The 20,871-nt window shown below is 40.1% G+C and overlaps 1 pseudogene; it reads right to left on the reverse strand.

Annotated features, from left to right (window-relative positions):
- Nucleotides 1-87: 87 nt before the first annotated feature.
- LOC129409695 (GTPase IMAP family member 7-like) lies at nucleotides 88-11,320 on the reverse strand (annotated as a pseudogene).
- Between the last annotated feature and the right edge of the window lie 9,551 nt (nucleotides 11,321-20,871).

Raw genomic sequence — 20,871 nt, forward strand, 5'->3', positions numbered from 1 at the left:
AAATAAATAAATAAAAGATTGATTCCAACAATATATTTTTTATTATTATTTAAGAATACAGAATAACAATTTTAAATTCTCCCAGACTTGATTTGCAGAACTTTTAGGACTTTTAAAAATATTGTATTAATCTCCAGGAAAGGTCTGACTGATCAGCAAAGCAGCAAGAACATACAAGCTGGACTCCCAAAGTTTGCCCACACAACACGTACATAAAAGAAAACTGAATTTGATCTTTACAGAAATGTGTTACATTTACTACAGCACGTAACTTTAGCAGAGTCATTACTATCTCTATACATATATGCATATATAAGAGATAAACATTACATTATCTTTAGAGCAGAATGAAAGAATAGAAAGAATAGAAATTGATTTGGTTTGAGACTCTTCCCCAGCTTAACGTGCTTTTAAAAGCTACCATTCCAATGAAAACGGCGACACCAAGCACCACTGTGCCTAGACCTGATAAGATGGGCCAGAAAAAGTCAAATGTGTTCTCTTTAGCCTTCTTCCGGACCTCCACGTCTGACAATTTGGCATTCTCTGGTGCTGCTTTGATTATCCTGATTTGCTCGTTTATTTTTTCATTCACTTTTTCAAGGTTTGCATTGGTGTAGCATCTCCCTTTCGTTCTTTCTGCACAGTTTGGTCGATGGTCTTGAGCAGCTCTTTGACCTGGTGCTGGTTGTTCCTGTATAGATCACTGCTGTTGTTCCAGTATTTATTATCAAACACATGACAGCGACCTCCACATTTCTGAATCAGGGTGGTCAGGGCTTCATTATCTTTGACCCATTCCTTTATAGTGACCCCCTCTTCCAGCTGATCACCTTGAGTGAAGACCAGTGTGGTGTATTTGAGAGCCTCTTCTGAGAAGTTTTTACAGATAACTTCAGCCACAGACAGCTCATGTTTGGTGATCCTCTCCACTTTGAGCACCAGCAGAAAGGCGTGGACTCCTTCTGCACACTCAATCATGCAATTCAGGATCTCCTTCGTAAAATCAGGGGCATTTGGATCGGTATCAAAAAGACCAGGAGTATCGATTAGCTGCACATTTCTTCCGTGCACTGTTTTGATCTCAGACTGACACGTCTCTGTTCCAGATTTGGAGGAGTGACAGACTTTAAACAAACTACCATCTTCAAGTATAGTGTTGGCCAGGCTGCTCTTGCCAGCTCCGGTCTTACCCAGAAGCACAATCCTCCTGTCTGCTGCTGTTGGGAAAAATACAGAAAATTACATTATTTTGGTACTTGACTTGAATCCTTGCTGTAAAGATGTAAATCTTTTTGACATATTTTTTGATTGATTTAGAGCTTGTGACAGTAGTTTCAGCTGTATAATATTTACATCTACAAAAGATGACATAATAGGTTTTAGTTTTCTCACATGCACGTGCCTCATTATTCACAACACAATAACATAACATAGGTCAGAAGGGAGTGGGAAGCTGAGGGGTAGCTCGTTTTACCCATAGACTGTATATATGAGTAGACATAGCAAACGCACTAGTCACCACATGCCACATAGAAAGTTAGCCAGGAGGCTCTTCTCGCTCCTTCTGACCCTGGCTCCAATTGACTTACATTAGGATCTTGTGGCCCCTCTCTCTGTAACTGTTGTAGTGAGCCTTGTTATTTTGGTCTTAAAATGTTTGTATTAATATGCTCTACATGATTCTGAATTTTTTTTCACTATTTTGTCCATCAAAATACAATACAGTACAGTACATACTATTCATAATACAGAGCCTAGCTCCAGATTCGGTCCTGTAACTTAGCATCGCGAGCCTCATTTGAGCGGCTAAGGGTAACGTCACACTCGCTTTGTCCACTTGTTTATACAGTCTATAGTTTTACCTGAACACTGCTCTTCTCCAAACCTTTGGGGCACCAACAATTGCATTTTACTTCCTCAGTTTCATTCCAAAATATAAGTAAGTAGTAATTAAGTAGTCCTTAGTACTATAATAACAGAATTCAATGCCAAACATTACCTAAAAATATTTGGTAAGTGATTTACCATACAGAAAAATCCCGCACACCGTCTTACTTGCAAACTGTGAAATTTATTAGGACAAAACCGTGCAACGTTTCGGCACTAGGCCTTCGTCAGGCAAAACCTGACGAAGGCCTAGTGCCGAAAGAGAGAAAGAGAATGCTTTAGTTAAATTGCAATTCTGAAAGAAACATTTTATTAAAACTGTTAGTGGTTAATTGTTAGTGTTGTTAGTGTGGGATTATTTCCTAGGACACCGAAGAAGAGAAAATTATATCTCCTGTAACAAAACAAAATTAAAGAAATTCACAGGTGCATAGTCGTCAAGGATGGTCATGTCAGTCAAGTCAAGTTTTTTTGTGATCACAACCGGCTTTGATAAGGCCTTCATTAGTTTTTAAGAGAGCTCACAAAATTTACAGAATTTCCAGCTGCACTGTTAGGACATGCGCATCTTTAAAAGCAATAGGCAAAAACACAACATAAATATCAATAAAAAAATAAAAATATAAAGAAAAAACAAACTCTAAAACCAAGTGAATCTGTTAACTGCATCCTATCATTTTCTTGCTAACACTGTTGACACGTGCACAAATGTTACACACAGATTTTCTGATACTGCACAATTTACAACATACTGTTTGATCAGGTCCCAAGGAAACACAAACATACAGTTGACTTTTGGTGTTACACTCTGTACTAAGCACACATTTCAGTGGCTTAAACAAAGAGCGGTTCAGAATGTCCCAAAGGTGAGGAAATTAAGAGTGGGGGATGGTTTTTGTTGTTGGCATTGTATTTTAGCATGTTGTTACAGCAGCATAGTGGTACACCATGAATTTTGGAGCCCAAAAATTGAAGGTCAATCAAGTAACTGAAATATAGAAATTGTAGCTTTTGTGAGATTAATTAAGAATTGTATAGGAACAGAGCTAGAGTTTGGCATGTTTTGAAAAGTCCATTTAACTCCAATAGGAGGCATACTGTCCTTTAACATTTCCAAGTGTTTGTAGATGAAGGTTTCCTTTAAAATTAACTTAAATTAAGTATAGTTTATATTGCAAAAGCTCACCAAGCAAATCTTGTTCGAATTCAGCGATAATGATCCAGGACAGAAGTCAATGTCCATCCATGTCCTTCTTTGCTCCATGCACCAGGAAAGAAAACAAAAGTAGATAAAATTTCATCTGTGCTGTATTTTGGATGCTCACTTATAAATCCCACTTCTGACACCAACTTGTGGAAAAGATATGTATCTCTTGATGATCAGTATGTGAAACAAAAGTCACTCTGCTTTGATTAGATGCTCTGGAGGAGATGGAGGGGGCTAGCATGGGAGGGACATACTGCTGGTGAAGAGAGGCTGCTGGGCTCTGGCCAGGGCAGGTCTAGGCCCTGTCTATATCTGCTGTAACAAGAATAAACCTTTGTCTCTATTCCAAAAACTCATCAGGTTTCACAAATGGATTAATTATTTATCATCAAGAGATTTTTTCCACAGTTTTTCAGTTAGTCACTCTCACTTAAACAGGACCATAAATAGTTTAATTGAGCACATGCTCCTGAAAATTATGTTCTATTTTTTCTTGAGTTTTCAGGCCATCTTGGAACTTATTTGGAATGTGTTTGCTAATGTGTGCTTTGTGTCACCATGGTAACTGCAACAGTAACTCATATCATGAGATTTTAACCAACAAAGAAGTGTAGCAGGTTCAGTGAAAACGACACAAGTAAGGGACTGTTGGTTTGTGTAAAATGTTTGTTTTTCCCATATCCATAGAGACAGTGTAAGAGCTATAGACATTTAAGATGCTACAGGATTTTTACACCATATGTGGCGGCAAATGTCAAATGTGGCAGAAGATCTTCCAGAGGAAATACTCCAACAGGTCAAACTCATTCCATCGAAAGCCGAATGTGTCTTTTTTTTTCAGTATTCTGCCGAATATATTCAGTTGCCGAATATTCGGTGCATCCCTAAAAATATATATATCAAAAACTGTGTATTAATGTCTTCTGTATGCGCCCTAGAGTCTCAGACTGCAGCTACCACACATTGGACCCTGACCCCCAATTTACACCAAAGCGTAACACTGCCTAAGCGCAGCAGCACAGCATACGAGCAGCATATGTGCAGGTATTATTTTCCATTTTAACTGGCCAGACAGTTCTCTGTTGAGAAAACTGAACTCTTTTAATATGAACAAAATGATTTTCAACAATTTTTATTTTTCTTTTATCAAAAGTCTGCTTACTTTTTCTTTTATTTGCTGGTTTAAATCCTTGTCCTTAAAGGATAAAAACGAACTGCAGAACATTGTTAAAACCTGCTCAAAAATCACAGGGTTCAAACTGAGGGAGCTGCACTCTTTGTGGGAGGAGCAAGTGCTGAGCAAAGCCAAGTGTCTCCTGGCTCAGCCCCTCCATCCTCTGTCTCCTGATTTTATCTTGATGCCTTCAGGGCGTCGGTTTTATACTCCGGTATGAAAGACTAACCGGTTCTCAAATCCTTTTGTGCCCTCTACTATTAAATTGCTAAAGTCTGTGGGTCCCCCGGAGGAACTGGTATATAGCCTGGGGTGGCTCGTCCACGTAGCTGCTGCCAATAGTGTAAGCGACATTTACAATAGTAATAGTCGACTTATAAAGTTACGTTTTATAGAAGCTTCACTGGTGATATGACACTGAGTGATTTGCGGCACACAGCGTTACAGCTGATTCTTGAGTCTGTCCTCTTGTAAACATAGCCGTACCTCTGCTATTAAATTGCTAAATTCTAAGGGTACAGTTTTCTTAATGTTGTGCACTGTAATTTGTAGATTGTCAATGAGTTCCACTTGTGGCATGTAATGACACACTGTGTTTGTTGGTGTGTGTGAGAAGTGAGAACTGCTCTGAGATGCTGATAATGAATTGCCCTGTGGGATCAATAAAGTTTTCTGAATCTGAATCTGAATCTGAATCAAAATACTAAAACCATAACAGCTTTACATGAACATCTTCTGAAGGAAGTGAAAGGCGTTTGGTGCAGACAGCCGAAGTTGGTGGTGAGTACCTTAATTATTGCGAGCACCGCAGATACAGCTTGTTATCGCTGCAAAGCATCATCTTTTCTGTCATCAACTTTTGTATTGTGATTTAAAACATAATTCATCCAATCAACAATTAATACATAAGTAATGTAAAAAACTTAGTGTTTAAACGTGAGAATACACAGAGGCTGGCGTCACAGGAGCAGCTCTGTTGCCTCTGGTGTAATTTGAAGATTTTAAAAGTATGCACGTATGCAGCTCTGCCTACGTTACGTGCTGCTGACTCTCCTGGTGTGAATTCCGGGTGATTCTGACTTTTGCTGTGTCTCCCCTGTAATTTTTGTTATTTTGTAAAGTGAGGCTTGTAGTCCTTTGTGACTTAGTTCAGGGACTGGTTTGTTTTTGTTATTATAATTTGTATATTTTAGTTCAGCTTATATTAGGTCTGTAAGCTTTATTACTCTTTGTTAACACTTCTAAATAGCCTTTTTGTTTGAACCTTTTTTCATTGATAGATTTACATTTCAATTCATTTTAAATAAATGATAACCATTTCCATCTTGCTTTTGTTACTTCCCCTGTCCATGGATTGTGTGTGAGAATTTGTGTCAATTTTTATCAACTGAAATGAATAGCAGTAATGGTGCTCAGGCTTTTTACACTGAGTACCATGTGAGAAGCTATTTTATCTTTTGAGTACCACCTGATCTAAACCAGGTCTAAACAGGATTATTAAAAATGTAAGACTGGGCTAAATAAGGTATAAAACAGACCTGCTGTTTAAGTTCTAACAGACAAACCCAAGGAGGATAATTATGTGACTTAAACTGACTCAGAAAGAAGAAAAAAATCTGATGGTTTGAAATATCTTTCCTTTTAAATAAATAAAAGTTGTCTACAACCTGCCCAAAGGAAATACTTCATACCAGCCAGAGTTTGATACCAGTCTTGACAAATACTTAGCGACTTGATGTCTAGAACTGATTGCATTATACTATTACCAGGTTGAATTACATCACAACAATATGGAGATATCTGGCATTATTAATACAGAGATTTTCTTGGGGTTAGTGTTATTTAGTCAGTGGGTATATACAATAATTGTCAACTTTTATAACAAAAAAGAATATTATGTGTTGTAGAAAAAAATATGTATCTCTTGAAGACTAAATAATAATCCATATGCGAAACCCAGTGAGTTCATGAAATAGAAAAAAGGGTTTATTTTTTAATACAGCAGATAGGACAAGGCCTAGGCCTGCCCTGGCCAGAGACCAACTGTCTTTCTACTCTCATAGAGTATCTTCCCAGTGTCTGCTCCCAATGCAAGGATGTTTGAGGTGGTGCAGCCAGTCCAGAAGCTGGTTGTGCTTGTAGAAGCCAAAAAGGACTAAACCCCCCTATCCCTCTCATGCCTTGCTGGTGCAGGGCTAGTGTCACTTCCTGTTTTCTTCCCTCCAATCGTAGACAAATTAATCAATTTATTGTCCCAATTTAAATTGGGTTGTCCCTAAACTACTTTTCTAGTCCAAGCTCCACACTCAAAGGCCACATGAGTTCTTCTTTAACTAAACTTCATTGTTTCATAATCAACATTTTGTCTGATGTTATGGTCTGATACTATCAAGAATGAGGACTTGACCTTTAGTATTTGATTCAAATCTCTCACGATATTTATGTGCCAGTGTCATAGCTTTGCATAACAAAGAAGGCGCCTCTCATCTGACATGTAACTTGGCCTGTTACAGTCACATGCTTGTCTCCTTGAAGATTAAAAAGTTAGTTATTTAGTGATGCTTTAAGCTTGTTTTATATTTTACATGCATTAGAATTAGCAGTCAGTGCTTTTTATCAGTAGATAAAAAAATGACATTAGTATGCCCTAAATTGTACCCTACACACAGCACATTTAACAAGATATTTTGAGGGAAAAAAAAAAACACCTGCAATTTAAATTGATATTTGCTGGATAGACAGAATGCCGTAAATGCCATACTGTGAAACATTCAACATTCCACACAAGCAACTCCATAGAGGCAAACACTATATCAAAAAAAGTTAACTAGTGCATCATTAAGAACTAATCTAACAAGTTAGTATGCTCAGCATTTCTAACAAAAAAGAAAGAATGTTCTGAATTCAACACATTTAATGACTACTGTTTAGAGGCTCGATAATAATAGGCAAGGCAAGGCAAGTTTATTTGTATAGCACAATTCGTACACAAAGTAATTCAAAGTGCTTTACAGAATAAGTAATACAATAAACACAATAAAAACAAATCAAAACATAAATAATTATCACAAAATTAATGATTATAATTAAAAGAGAGAGACATCAATTACATAAATTAGGGAGAAGAGTGCGGAATGAAAACCTTTCAATCATATGCACAGTGAAACAAAACTGTTTTGAGGCTGGATTTAAACAGAACAGTCAAAGAAGAGGCCTGTCTCACATGTTCAGACTGTTCCAGGTTTTAGCTGCGTGAACCTGACTCTCCGTGTTTAGTCCTGACTCTGGGCACCAGCAGGAGGCCGGTCCCTGAGCTCCTCAGAGTGTGAGATGTTCATATGGCACTAACATGTCACAGATGTACTTTGGTGCTCGGCCATGGAGAGACATACACAAGCAGAGCTGCTTTAAAATCTATGCTCTGAGCCACAGGAAGCCAGTGCAAAGACCTGAGCACAGGACTTATGTGCTCGTACTTCCTTGTTCGAGTAAGGACCCGAGCTGCAGCGTTCTGGATGTTCTGCAGCTGTCTCACAGCTCTTTGGAGAGGCCAGTGAGCAGACCATTACAGTAGTCTAACCTACTGGAGACAAACGCATCGATAAGTCTCTCCAGGTGTGCTTTAGACAGTAAGCCTTTGATTTTTGCTATGTTTTTTAGATGGTAGAAGGCTACAGATGTTATTGATTTGATGTGTCTGTTAAAGTTCAAGTTTGAGTCTGTTATTACCCCCAGATTTCTTGCCTGATTTGAAGGTTTTAGAGAGAGAGACTGGAGGTGACTGCTGACACTGTCTCTTAGTTTCTGTGGACCAAACACTGTGACTTCAGTCTTGTTAGAGTTTAGCTGGAGAAAGTTGTTTTGCATCCACACACTGATCTGTTGGATGCAGTGACAAAGTGAGTCCACTGGTCCATAGTCTCCTGCTGCCAGAGAGCGTAGGTCTGAGTGTCGTCTGCATAATTGCGGTAGGGCGCATTATTGCTGCTTATTAACTGGCCTAATGGCAGCATGTAGAGATTGAACAAAAGGGGGCCCAGGATTGAGCCCTGAGGCACCCCACAGGTCAGGGCCATGTGATCTGAGACGCAGCGTCCAATTTCAACAAAATACTTCCTGTCTTCTAGATAGGACTTGAAACATTTTAGTGCAGTACGAGAGATGTCCACTCAATCCTCTAGTCTGTAAGAGGATCCCATGATCAACAGTGTCAAAAGCAGCACTGAGATCTAACAGGATCAAGACTGAGACTTTACCTGCATCAGTGTTCAGGCGGATGTCATTTGTCACCTTGATAAGAGCAGTCTCAGTGCTGTGGTGGGCTCTAAAAGCTGACTGGAAAACATCAAAGGAGTTGTTCATTTGGAGAAAGTTCGTAAGCTGTTGGTAAACAGCTTTTTCAAGGACTTTGCTAAAAAACGGCAGATTTGAGATGGGTTGGAAATTATTCAGTGCTGTGGTATCAAGACTGCTCTTCTTTAGGAGAGGCTTAATGACCGCAGTTTTCAACGTGTTTGGGAATGTTCCAGATTGAAGTGACATGTTAACTATGTGAGCACATGGTGAAAGTAAACTGTTGAGGACAGACTTTAGAAATCTAGTGGGTAAGATGTCCAGGCAGCATGTAGCTGAACTCAAACTGGTAATGATCTCTAAAACAGTTTGTCAGTTACAGGTGCAAAGTGATTCAGCTCTAAGTGTCTCTGTGGCTGCATGCTTGTGATTTGTGTTGTGGAACTGATGGCATTTTTGATGCCCTAAACTTTGTCAGTAAAGAAAACTGCAAACTCATTACGTTTAGATGTGGAAATTAGATCTAACCGCAGTGGAGCTGGAGGGTTTGTTAATCTGTTCACTGTTGCAAACAGGACACAAGAGTTGTTACTGCAATTTCCTATAATGTCGGAAAAATACTTCTCTCTTGTTTTACTCAAACTGTAGTTGTACATATCTCATAATGAACCTGGAGGTTTGATTTGTGCCATTTCCACTCGGCCCTCCTGCACTCCCTTTTCTATGCTTTGACTGAGTCATCATTCCTCCACGGAGCTTTTTGCCTATCTTTAACCATTTTAACCTTTATCGGGGAGATGGCATCCAGAACATTCAAAACACTCAAAGTCACAGAGTTCAACACATCATCAACATTAGAACATGAGGCAATTTCGAATTTATCATTTCCATGAACAGTGCACCTGTGTTATCATTTATGTGTCTTCTTCGAACAACTGTAGGAGCAGCCGGTGGTTTGGGAATAACAGACAGGTCAAAGAAGACACAGAAATGATCAGACAGAGCAACATCAACCACACTGACATTTGAAATATTTACACCCTTTGTAATGAGCAGGTCCAGAGTGTGCCCTCTGTTGTGAGTGGGCTCACTGACATGCTGAGTCAGACCAAAAGTTTCAAGGACAACACTAAGCTCTTTGGCATTTTTGTCACACACATTATCCACATGTACATTAAAATCACCTGTAATGACTAAACCATCAAAGTCTGTGCAAACAACTGAAAGCATCTCAGTAAAATCATCAATAAAACTTTGACAGTGCTGAGGAGGTTTGTATATGACTATGTAGAGTCTGGGGGTGATTGTTTTAGCTCCATTTTGAAGGAAACATACTCAAATGATGAAAACACCCCAAATGACAACCTGTGTGTAACCAAATGATCTCTAAAAAAATGCACACACTCCTCCACCCTTTTTGTTTGCTTGTGTTTCCTGTTAATAGAGTGTCTGACAGTTTACCCTCAGTTTTCTGTTCTTTTTAAACCAGCCTGCCCAGGAAATTATGCATATCATGAGTTTCTCATCTCTTATATACAGTCAAGCCCAAAATTATTCATACCCCTGACAAATTTTGACTTAAAGTTACTTTTATTCAACCAGCAACTTTTTTCTTTATTGGAAATGACACAGGCGTCTCCCAGAAGATAATAAGATGATGTACAAGAGGCATCATTGTGGAAAAAAAATATTTTTCAGCTATTATTTACATTTGAACGAAAAGTGGCATGTCCAGAATTATTCATACCCTTCTCGATAATCAGTAGAAAATCCTTTATTGGCTATTACAGTAATCCAATGCTTCCTATAATTGCTGACCAGTTTTTGCATTACTCCACTGATTTTTGCCCAGTCATCTTTAGCTGTGAGCTCCAATGCTTTCAGATTGGAGGGTCTCCTTGCCATCACCCTGATCTTTAGCTCCCGCCACAGTTTCTCAGTTGGATTTAAGTCAGGACTCTGGCTGGGCCACTGCAAAACGGTAATGTTGCTGTCTAATAACCATTTCTTCACCACTTTTGCAGTGTGCTTTGGGTGATTGTCATGCTGAAATGTCCACTGGTGCCCAAGTCCAAGTTCCTCTGCAGGCTGCTTGATGTTGTTTTTGAGAATCTTGATCTATTGCTCTCTGTTAATGGTGCTGTTTACTGTGATTAGACTCCCTGGCCCATTGGCTGAAAAAACATCTCCAAACCATTGGGTTCCCACCATCATGTTTGACAGTGGGGATAGTGTTCTTACAGTTGAAGGCTTCTCCTTTTTTACGCCAAATCATCAATACATCACTGTGGACAAACAATTTTTTGTTTCGTCTGACCATAAAACAAAAGACCAAAAGTCTTCTTCTTTGTCTAGATGAGCAATTGCTAAACGGGCTTTTGTGTGCCTTATCTGGAGAAGTGACGTCCTCCTTGGCCTACGTCCGTAGAACTCAGCAGTATGTAGTGTCTGTTGGATTGTCTGCCTTGAGATGTTGCCATCAGCATAGCCCAGATTCACCTAGATGGCCTTGGGGGTGATCTGTGGATTCTTTTTCACCTCTCTCACTATCCTCCTGGCAAGCACAAGTGTCACTTTTGGCTTCCAACCACATCTTGTGAGATTTTCCACAGTGTGGAACGTCTTGTATGTTTTTAATAATACTTAGCCACTGGAACCTGAAAACATTTAGATATGGCCTTATAGCCCATACCTGACTTGTGAGTAGCCACAATACACAGCCGTAAATCCTCAGAGAGCTCCTTTGTCTTAGCCATGACTGTTCACAAACCAACTGCAAAGACCTGCTGTTTTTCACCTGTTCAGTTGCTTAAAACAGCTCTTCCCAATGAATCAGCTTGTGCTGTTTGGAATGGTATAGAACTTTGGATTTTTCCATAGACTCTGACAGTTTACAAAGGTATGAATAATTTTGGACATGCCACTTTTTGTTCATTTCCAATCAAGAAAAAACTTGCTGATTGAATAAAAGTAACTTTAAGTCCAAATTTGTCAGGGGTATGAATAATTTTGGGCTCGACTGTATGTTATTGACTAATAACATAATTCATTATAAATATTTCTTTTTTTTTTTTTTCAATAAAAGACGGTGGTCCTAACGTATTTAAGATTTTCAAAGCAGGATCAATTTAAGCACAATAGCATATGGAGCTCAACCATGTCGCATGCCCTTGATCTGGAAGTAAATCTGCCATTCATTTCCCTCATAGACTTTCCAAAAAAAAATTATATTAAAAGTGTGAAAAGTCAGGGATAATCAACTTGTGGCAACTAATGACCACAAGACCTGTAATTTTATTTAAAATCTGTAACTGAAACTTGGACTTCTTAATTATAGCTGGTTAGCCTCTGCAATGCCTTTGAACTCGTATTAGATTTATTCCAAAAGTCTATGGAAGTCTGTGAATGGAAAATTTTGTTCCAGAAGTTTTTAAGTTGCCAGGACTCTATTCTATAAAGGAGACTAAATTTTCTTAGCATCTCTAACATCAGGTGGTGGCTAATATCCGTAGACTACTGTTTTTACTTTTGTGCAAACATTTCTATATTCAAAATCATAATAAAAAAATAAATCAGTTAAAGCCACATGCAATGATAAAGACCCTCGCCTTCCCTTGCGACCACAGAATACATACCACTGCATAGACCCTGCCTCTCATCCCCACCTACATCACCCCTCCACCCCCAATTTATGTTAAACAGAATGTTAAACAGAACCCATGTATTTCTATGGCATATGTTTTAATGACATTGTAAAACGGTTGCAGATAAAGACATGTCCTTTGTAGGAGACAGGACTGGTGCACGGTGTGGTTCAGGGTCTGGGTGTATTGCTCTGGTGCAGAGGGGCAGGGCTCACGCGGGCAGGTGCGTGTGCATGTGTGCCTGTGGAAGGATTTAAGTGTGCACTTACCTGTTACCCAGTTTAGACTGAGGGTCAGGGCTGGGTAGCCGTAATTTTTGTTGACCGCCACTCCTTTTCTATATTCACTATACTCACCCTTTATTCTGTCCATCTTCTTCTCTGCGCTCGGATAGCTGTATGTCCGTTAAATAATATACAAAATGCATGCTGGATCATATTAGTTTGCAATAGCCTTCATGCGCGTCACAAACTACGACCCTAGGACCCACTCTGATCTTCCCGAGCGGCTCTAAAGTTGGTCAACAAGCCGTTACATCCTTATTGACTTTTTTGTTCACTATTGCAAGGATGTCTGTAGCAAATTTCAAATGTTTATAATAAATAATAATACAATAGATTTATATAGCAGTTTTTGGACACCCAAGGACGCTGTAGTGATTTGAAGTGCTGCAGTGAGTCTGAGTTCCTAATGTACTGTGGGAGTAAGTTCCAGGGTCGGTGCTTAGTCTTGATGAGGGGAGTGGGCTCTATTGTCGATGCGGCCACTTGTAGCTGTGGTCATAATGCCTGTCACGGCAGCAATCCCCAAACCCGGTGGTGGACAACGGAAGTAAGGGATGCCATCAGGCTGAAGAAGGAGTCCTATCGGGCCTTGTTGGCTCATGGCACTCCTGAGTCAGCTGCAGCAGGGCAAATGTACTGTAGCCCATGTGGTCACAGAGGCAAAAACTCGCGGTTGGGAGGAGTTTGGAGAGGCCATGGAAGACGACTATCAGTCAGGCTGAAAGAAATTCTGGCACACAGTCAATGCCTATGGAGGGGGAAGCAGTACTTCACCAACACTGTTTACCAGAAAAAAGCTTGCCCTCTCCGGATGGCTGGAGAGTCCCTGCCTCAAGTGGAGGAGTTCAGGTTAGAGCCCTGCAGTCCCTGCAGGACCTGCAGGAACCGACGCAAACCACTGCGACGCGGGACACATTTTGAAAGCTCGCTGCGGGCACAGGTGGGAGTGGGGCTAAACAACGCGGGAGCGGGCGGGAGGGATGATAAACTGCAGTCCCGCAAACTAAATATGAGTATAAAGTAAAATATAAAAAAGATTAATGTAAGCATATCATGCATAATTTGTGCTGGAGATTTTATTTCGCATTGAAGGCTGTATCAAGTGGTGGTTTGAATATTGTTTAATGAAGTTACATATTGGGTTGAAGCTTAACACTGAGATCTTATCTGTTGAATAGTACCATTGTGTTTCCTACATGCTTCTATTCTCCTATGTGCTTCTAAGCAAATTCCTTTGCAGAACTGGAACTGTGGAGATAACCAGCTGGCTTATCAAAACAGACTTGGTGTGATTTACAATGGTTTGGAGGGGGTTGTCACTTCCCCCAAAGAAGAAATGCTGACACTTCAAGGACGATAAAAGGCGTGAACCTGCTCAATGTATTATATGCATATTCATATGGATGTTTATAAAAACTGTGTTGAAGTATTCAGAGGCAGTCAGATTGCCTGATGTAAGCCCTCTGTAACTTTGTAGGCAGTTAGGGCCAACGATCTGACCCAGAGCTCTGTATTAGAATTGTATTGTCAGGGGAATAAATTTTTGTAATTTAAATTGATTGAGTCTAGTAATTTTTGATAGAACACGCCTAATAGCATTAATAAAAACATTTTAAGCAGCACCGTCCCGTACGCCACGCGGACAGTCCGCCCACGTTCCTTATGCCGCGCGGACAGTCCTTCCTTCCGTACAGCGCGCAAACAGTCCCCCCCCGTCCCGTACGCCGTGCAGACAGTCCTTCCTTTCAAGTACGCCGCGCAAACAGTCCCCCGTGTCCCCTACGCCGCGTGAACAGTCCCTCCTTCCATTCATCGTGCTGCCTGCGCAACAAAACCAGAACTCAACCAACACTAAACCAGGACTAAAGCAGGTCTAAAAACAGTTCTAAAACCAGGACTAAAACAGGATTTAGCCAGGGCCTAACCATGCCGCCGGATCGCCCACCGCGCCTCCTCTTATACACAGCCCAATTTCTTTCGCTTCTGTGTTGAGGTCGAGGAGGAGGAGGATGGAGAGGGGAACCAGAGTCTGCAGTGAGTAGGATGTTATTGGTGACTTTTAGGAGGGCTGTTTCAGTGCTGTGATGGTGGCAGAAACCAGATTGAAATGTTTTGAAGAGCTGGAAGTTAAGGAGGTATTGTTGGAGTTTAGTGATGATAGCATGTTCTATTATTTTGGAGAGGAGTTGAAGATTGGAGACAGGACTGAAGTTGTCCAGGTTGTCAGGATCCAGGTTGGGTTTTTTCACAAGGTAATTACATTTGTAATTGTGTAATTTGACTGCAGGAAGGACAGTCTGCCAGAGCTGAGTGAGGTATTTATGATGCAGTTGATGAGTGGGGTGAGGATGCAAGGTTACGGGAGAGGCAGGTTGTGAGTTTCATGGTGGTGAGGAGTTTGGCAGGGTCAGAGAAGGGTAAGTGGGAGAAGGAAGACAGTCTCTGGTCTGTGGTTGGGTTGAGGCTGGATTCTGGAGGGGGATGAGTGGAGAGAGAGTTCTTAAAGGGATAGTTTGGGATTTTTGATATAAATCTGTATGACATCCCCGTGAGCAGCGTCGTGCAACCACACTGACTTACCCCTGACAGCGTCCGGTGAGCTGAGATACTGGCCGTTTTCGGTGCTGAAGAAAGTAGTCTGGCAAGTTGGCTGGGGACAGAATAATAAAGCGTTTTTCTTCTCAATATAATATGTGTTCAAAAGAGTGATGCATTTGCATCACAAAACCATCGTCGCCTAAAAAGTCAGACCTCATAATCGCTTGGCACTATTTTCTTTCCGTTCGAATCACTGCGCGCTGCCGCCAGGTGACAGCCGCGCCTGGTTCACTTTGTTTACTGCTCGGAATGTTAGCGACAACATGTCTGATTACGACACCGACAATAAAGACTTTGCCTTTACCACAAAGCCAAGGGGAGATCTTTATGAACCGGAATATACTGATGCAGAATTTTGCCAGATGGAGTTAGAATGGGCAGAGAGAGAGACAGAGAAGGGGTACAAGTTGAAGCTGGAACCACAGCTGGAGCCATGAGAGACCGAGCGACAATCACCATCAATTCATTTAGAAACTCGTATACAGTGAACATAGAGCCTATACTGTGACTGGAAGCATGGACTACTAATAGAAACATGGAATCATCCACACGTCCACGTAGCTGCTGCCAATAGTGTAAGCGACATTTACAATAGTAATAGTCGACTTATAAAGTTACGTTTTATAGAAGCTTCACTGGTGATATGACACTGAGTGATTTGCGGCACACAGCGTTACAGCTGATTCTTGAGTCTGTCCTCTTGTAAACATAGCCGTACCTCTTCGTTCTTACCTGGTTTGGTTTCCACATTGAAGCCTAAGGCAAAAAGCCAAAGTTTCCTCAGCACAAAGTCCGTGACAGGAAAATGGTGAAATGTGCGTGGAGATTCAGCCAGATTTTTGTTGTTACAGCCTGGATAATCAAGAGTTCGCACCATTTTTTAGATATATTCTTATGTATCTTATACAAACTTATATACTTATGGCTTTAGCTCTCACGTTAACTCTCTCGCGTCACAGCGGTCTGCGCATGTAAACACTGCCGAACAACTGCAGAAAGTGATGAATCCGTGCGCGGCTGTCACCTGGCGGCAGCGAGCAGTGATATGAATGGAAAGAAAATAGTGCCAAGCGATAATGAGGTCTGACTTTTTTGGCGACAATGGTTTTGTGATGCAAATGTATCACTCTTATGAACACATATTGTTTTGAGAAGAAAAACGCATTATGATTCTGTTCCCAGCCAACTTGCCGGACTACTTTCGTCAGCACTGAAAACGGCCAGTATCTCAGCTCACCGGACGCTGTTGGGGGTAAGTCAGTGTGGATGCACGACGCTGCTCACGGGGATGACATACAGATTTATGTCAAAAATCCCGAACTATCCCTTTAAGTGTGGAGTGAATGGTTTGGATTTCTGAGTGGAAAAATAGGCAGGTATTGCATTTGTCTGTAATGAATGAGGAGATTATATTGTCCATGGGTTTGGTAAGCTGAGCAAATGTGTACAACAGGGTGAGGGGGTTAGAAGAGTTGGAATGGATGATGTGGGAGTAATAGTTGAACTGGGTGGTTTTGAGAGCTGTGTTATAGGCTTCATTGTGGATGATGAGACTGATTTTGCTATGGAGTCATTCAAGTTGTCTGCATTTCCTTTTCAGATGGTGGACTTTTGGGGTGTACCAAGGGGCAGAGATAGTGAAGAAAACTGTTTGTGTTTTACAGGGAGCAAGCAGATCCAGGCAGGAGGAGAGGGATTGGTTGTAGTAGTCAACAAGTTCTGAAGTAGATGTGTTTGTGGTGAGGGAGGAGGTGGATAGAGACATTGATATAGGGGAGGTTAGAGGAGTAGGGCAAAATTATTTGAGACTGTGGAAGGTTATTGAACAAGTTTGTTTGGGATTTGCGGTGGGAATTAGTATGTCCAAGGTGATGGCCAGGTGGTCAGAGATAGAGAGGTCAGTTAGTGCTGGGTTAAGGAACAGAGGAACAAATAAGATCAAGAATGTGTCCACAGGTGTGTGTGAATGAGTTGAAATGTTGACTGAGATTGAGACAGTTTAAAATGTCCAGGAAATTTGCTATATTTGAAACTTTCAAATATGGGCAGTTAACGTGGATATTAAAATCACAAAGGATAAGGATGGATGAGGAGATGACATTTTTACAACAAGCACATTTTTTGACCCCATTCAAATGTTAAAGGGGGCGCTGTGGAACAATTTAATACCACAGCTGCATATCATTGCGTTCACTTCATCATTGTACACAAAATTTATATTAATGCCAAGCATAAGAACACTGCATGTCAGAGTTACACAAGATTTAATACTTTTTAAAAATGCCTTTTTGCTTGCAGGATGGCCACACCCACATTTTACGATTCATCAAAATTCAACCTTTTGTCTGATGTTATGGTCTGATAATATCAAGAATGAGGACTTGACCTTTAGTATGTGATTCAAATCTCTCACGATATTTATTTGGCAGCGTCATAGCTTTGCATAACAAAGAAGGCGCCTCTCATCTGACATGTAACTTGGCCTGTTACAGTCACATGCTTCTCTCCATGAAGATTAAAAAGTTAATTGTGGAACATAAGAAATAACATAATATTTTAGTAATCTGTCATATTTTACTTAAAAATATTTTATCTTCTACAGATGAAAGAATACAATTTATCACAAAAAGATAAATTATTGAGTGATACTGATACTTTAATCTTATTATATATCTTACATGCAGAAGAATCAGCAGTCAGTGCTTTAGGGAAAATAATAAATGACATTAGTACTCCTTAAGCAATAAAAACACCTGTAATTATATAAATAACAGTTAGAATGCAATAAATCATACATTTTGATACTTGAGGTAATTCTGTTGGATCATTTTACAACACACTTTGCAACACACAACACACACAAAAAAAGAAGTCACCAACGTTACAGATTAATCTATTATAATTTATTTAAACAACACTACTCCAGTTTCCAGTCTGGAGAAAAGCTGTTGTTGGAGATGATAGTCTGGATTAAAGAGAGGATAACTTTATGCAGGTCACTGCTGGTTTATTGAAGATATGGCCTGAACGACTTGAATTGGGACACAGTGAGTTTGCAAGCTGCCAGCTGTGCAGTAACGCTACAAGTGGAGAGAAATTTAGGAGGTTGGCTCAAACAAGGTATTATTTTGAAGTAGTGTTTTGATTGCTTGTTACAGTTTTTTAGCCACAATCAGGCTCCATAGATGCTCCATGGAGCAAGGGACTGATTTGGCCCACAGGTAAGAGCACCTTGAGCAAAGAGCCTCAAAGCCAGTCTTGTCACAGCAATAGTAGTAGTAGTAGTAGTAGTAATCTACTTTTTTCCACCATTGACCAACTTCTACCTCTGGTTGACATTCCTACATGCTTTGACACCTTGGACCTTTGCTCCAAATTCCATGACTACTTCCACAATAAGATTCAACCCATATACAATAAAATAGCCTATATACCTCAGAGCACTCTCTTCAATCTCTGATCCTCCCCTCTGACCGTTCTCTTTCCACGTTCACACCTGTTGACTCAGCCCGGGTAACATAGCAAGTGTGCCTGTCCAAAACATCCCCCTTTATGCTCGACCCATCCCCCACAGCCTTGGTCAAAGCCTGACTTCCATCACCATTAGCAATAACACCTCTCTAACATCTGGTTCTATCCCCCCTTCATTCAAGATGGGTGCCTGAAAAAGCAGAGTTTGAACACAGAAGGGTCCTTCCCAACAGTCCACAACCTGGGCATCATCCTGAACTCAACCCTCTCATTTGACCACTGCAAACAAATCTGCCTTTTACCACATCTGCAACAATCTCTCCTGAACTCAGTTTCTCAAACACTTATACACTCATTCACCACCTCCCACCTAGGCTGCTACACACCCTCCTGAACACTCCAGTCCTCCTCCTGCACACCTTTGAAGGTTGCCAACCATGGGAGACAGAGCCATCTGTGTCCAGGGCTCTACACTCTGGAACACACTTAATATGTTAAGTGATATTGTATTATGTGGCACATTTAAATTTGACACAGTATTATAACCAAAAAAAGTACAAATTCTCATGGCCAAACTGCCTTGTAAAAGCCTGATCTTATCAGATCTCAGCTAAACAGAGTTGGGCCTGGTTAGTACTTGGATGGGAGACCTTTGGGAAAATCAGATGCCACAGTGGGGCGCCAATGGCAAAAACTGTCATTGTGTCCATAGGCAAGACACTTCCCCCACATTGCCTAACATGAAAGTGGTGTGAGCGTGAGTGATGGTGGTCAGAGGGGCCTATGGTGCAAATTGGCAGCCTTGGGTCTGTCAGTCACTTATCATGTAGTAAATGAATAATGCACCAAAATCACTATACATCCAAAGAATGCTTCCCCACGCCTTGAAGAAGACATTACGATTTCACCAGTCAACACTTAAGACTGAAGAAGAAGAGTGATTACTTTAATATACACTGTATTTTATTGACATGTATACCATGGCATCATGTACATTGTCTCTAATAAATAAACTAAATAAAAAAGAAAGTTTAGATGTAATTATCTCAGATATCCTGCCAAATGCTAAAGAAGTATGTTTCAAAATGTTAAATAGTGTTTACCTGCAGTTTTTTACTCAGAATTGTATATTGAAGACAGTGTTTTCATTAGACAACATTTTTCATTCACAAATATAAATTTGGTAATACCAGGGCAAAGCTAATGTATTTTTTATATTTATTACAAAAATGACAAAGACATTAAAAATCACAATACAAAACAAATTACTATAAATAAAAAATCATCATAAATATGAACATTAAAGGTGAACTATGTATCTTCTAAGGTGGAGGGTCCACCCACTTGCCTCTGTGGAGATGTTATTTCTGTTCAGTTACAGGTGTGATTACAGGTGTGATTCTGATCATTTCCATACTGTGGAATAATCAAGGCAAAATTAATATCTCCATGGAGACGAGCAGGTGGCAGACTCTTCACCAGAAAAGTTACACAAAACACCTTTAAAAGAGAAGAAATTTTCTCACTTTGCTATCATCCCTGAGAAATTCTTTGAAAGTATGTAAATCCAAGAAGGCAGTTGTCTATTTAATATAGTTACACTACATTTGGCCATGGTGGCACCTTAAGAACAGTATTTATATGACTTTCACTCTTTTGTTTGTTCTTTTTTGTGTTAAACCTGCGCTACTTCAGATGTTGACTAGAAAAGTTGATAAGACTGTATTTTTTGTTTGTTGTTAAAACATCAGTGGTTGCCATGGTAGCTTTGTTACTCAGATACGTTATGATTTGGAATTTTGGTTCTCAAGATCATTTTCCAATCCAAAAGCAGAATTAGCCTCACATGAGTCTCTTATTTGGGTTTCAATGCTGAAATCCAGTTAGTTTAAACCTAAAATGACTCTGATCTGAAAAGTCACTACTAAAACACCAGCACATGCAGTCAATTTTCACTTCACTTTTATACTCTCTTATAGCCTGTTCTGTTACACACTGCTAAGCTCTTTTTGCAGTGTAACGCAGCTTCATTTGTTTTAAGGAGTGATTAAGACTCCCATAGTCAAATGGAATAACAATAGTCATCTTCTGCTGGCTGACTGAAAACTACACATATAATTTTCATTTATTGAGTTGCCATCTCTCTTTCTTTCTTTCACCTTCTCTCTTTCTCTCTCTCTCACAACTTTGTGCCATTTTGCGTTATTGCATAATGATCCTTTCAGACAAATAATGACAATAAATTAAACTTTGACAAATTATATATTTTTTATTTGTCACCATTAATTTTCATTCAGAGATTTTTTTAAG

The sequence above is a fragment of the Boleophthalmus pectinirostris genome, unplaced genomic scaffold, assembly GCF_026225935.1.
Source record: "Boleophthalmus pectinirostris isolate CB_2022bp ecotype Guang Dong unplaced genomic scaffold, ASM2622593v1 HiC_scaffold_20, whole genome shotgun sequence".
NCBI classification, from domain to species: domain Eukaryota; kingdom Metazoa; phylum Chordata; class Actinopteri; order Gobiiformes; family Gobiidae; genus Boleophthalmus; species Boleophthalmus pectinirostris.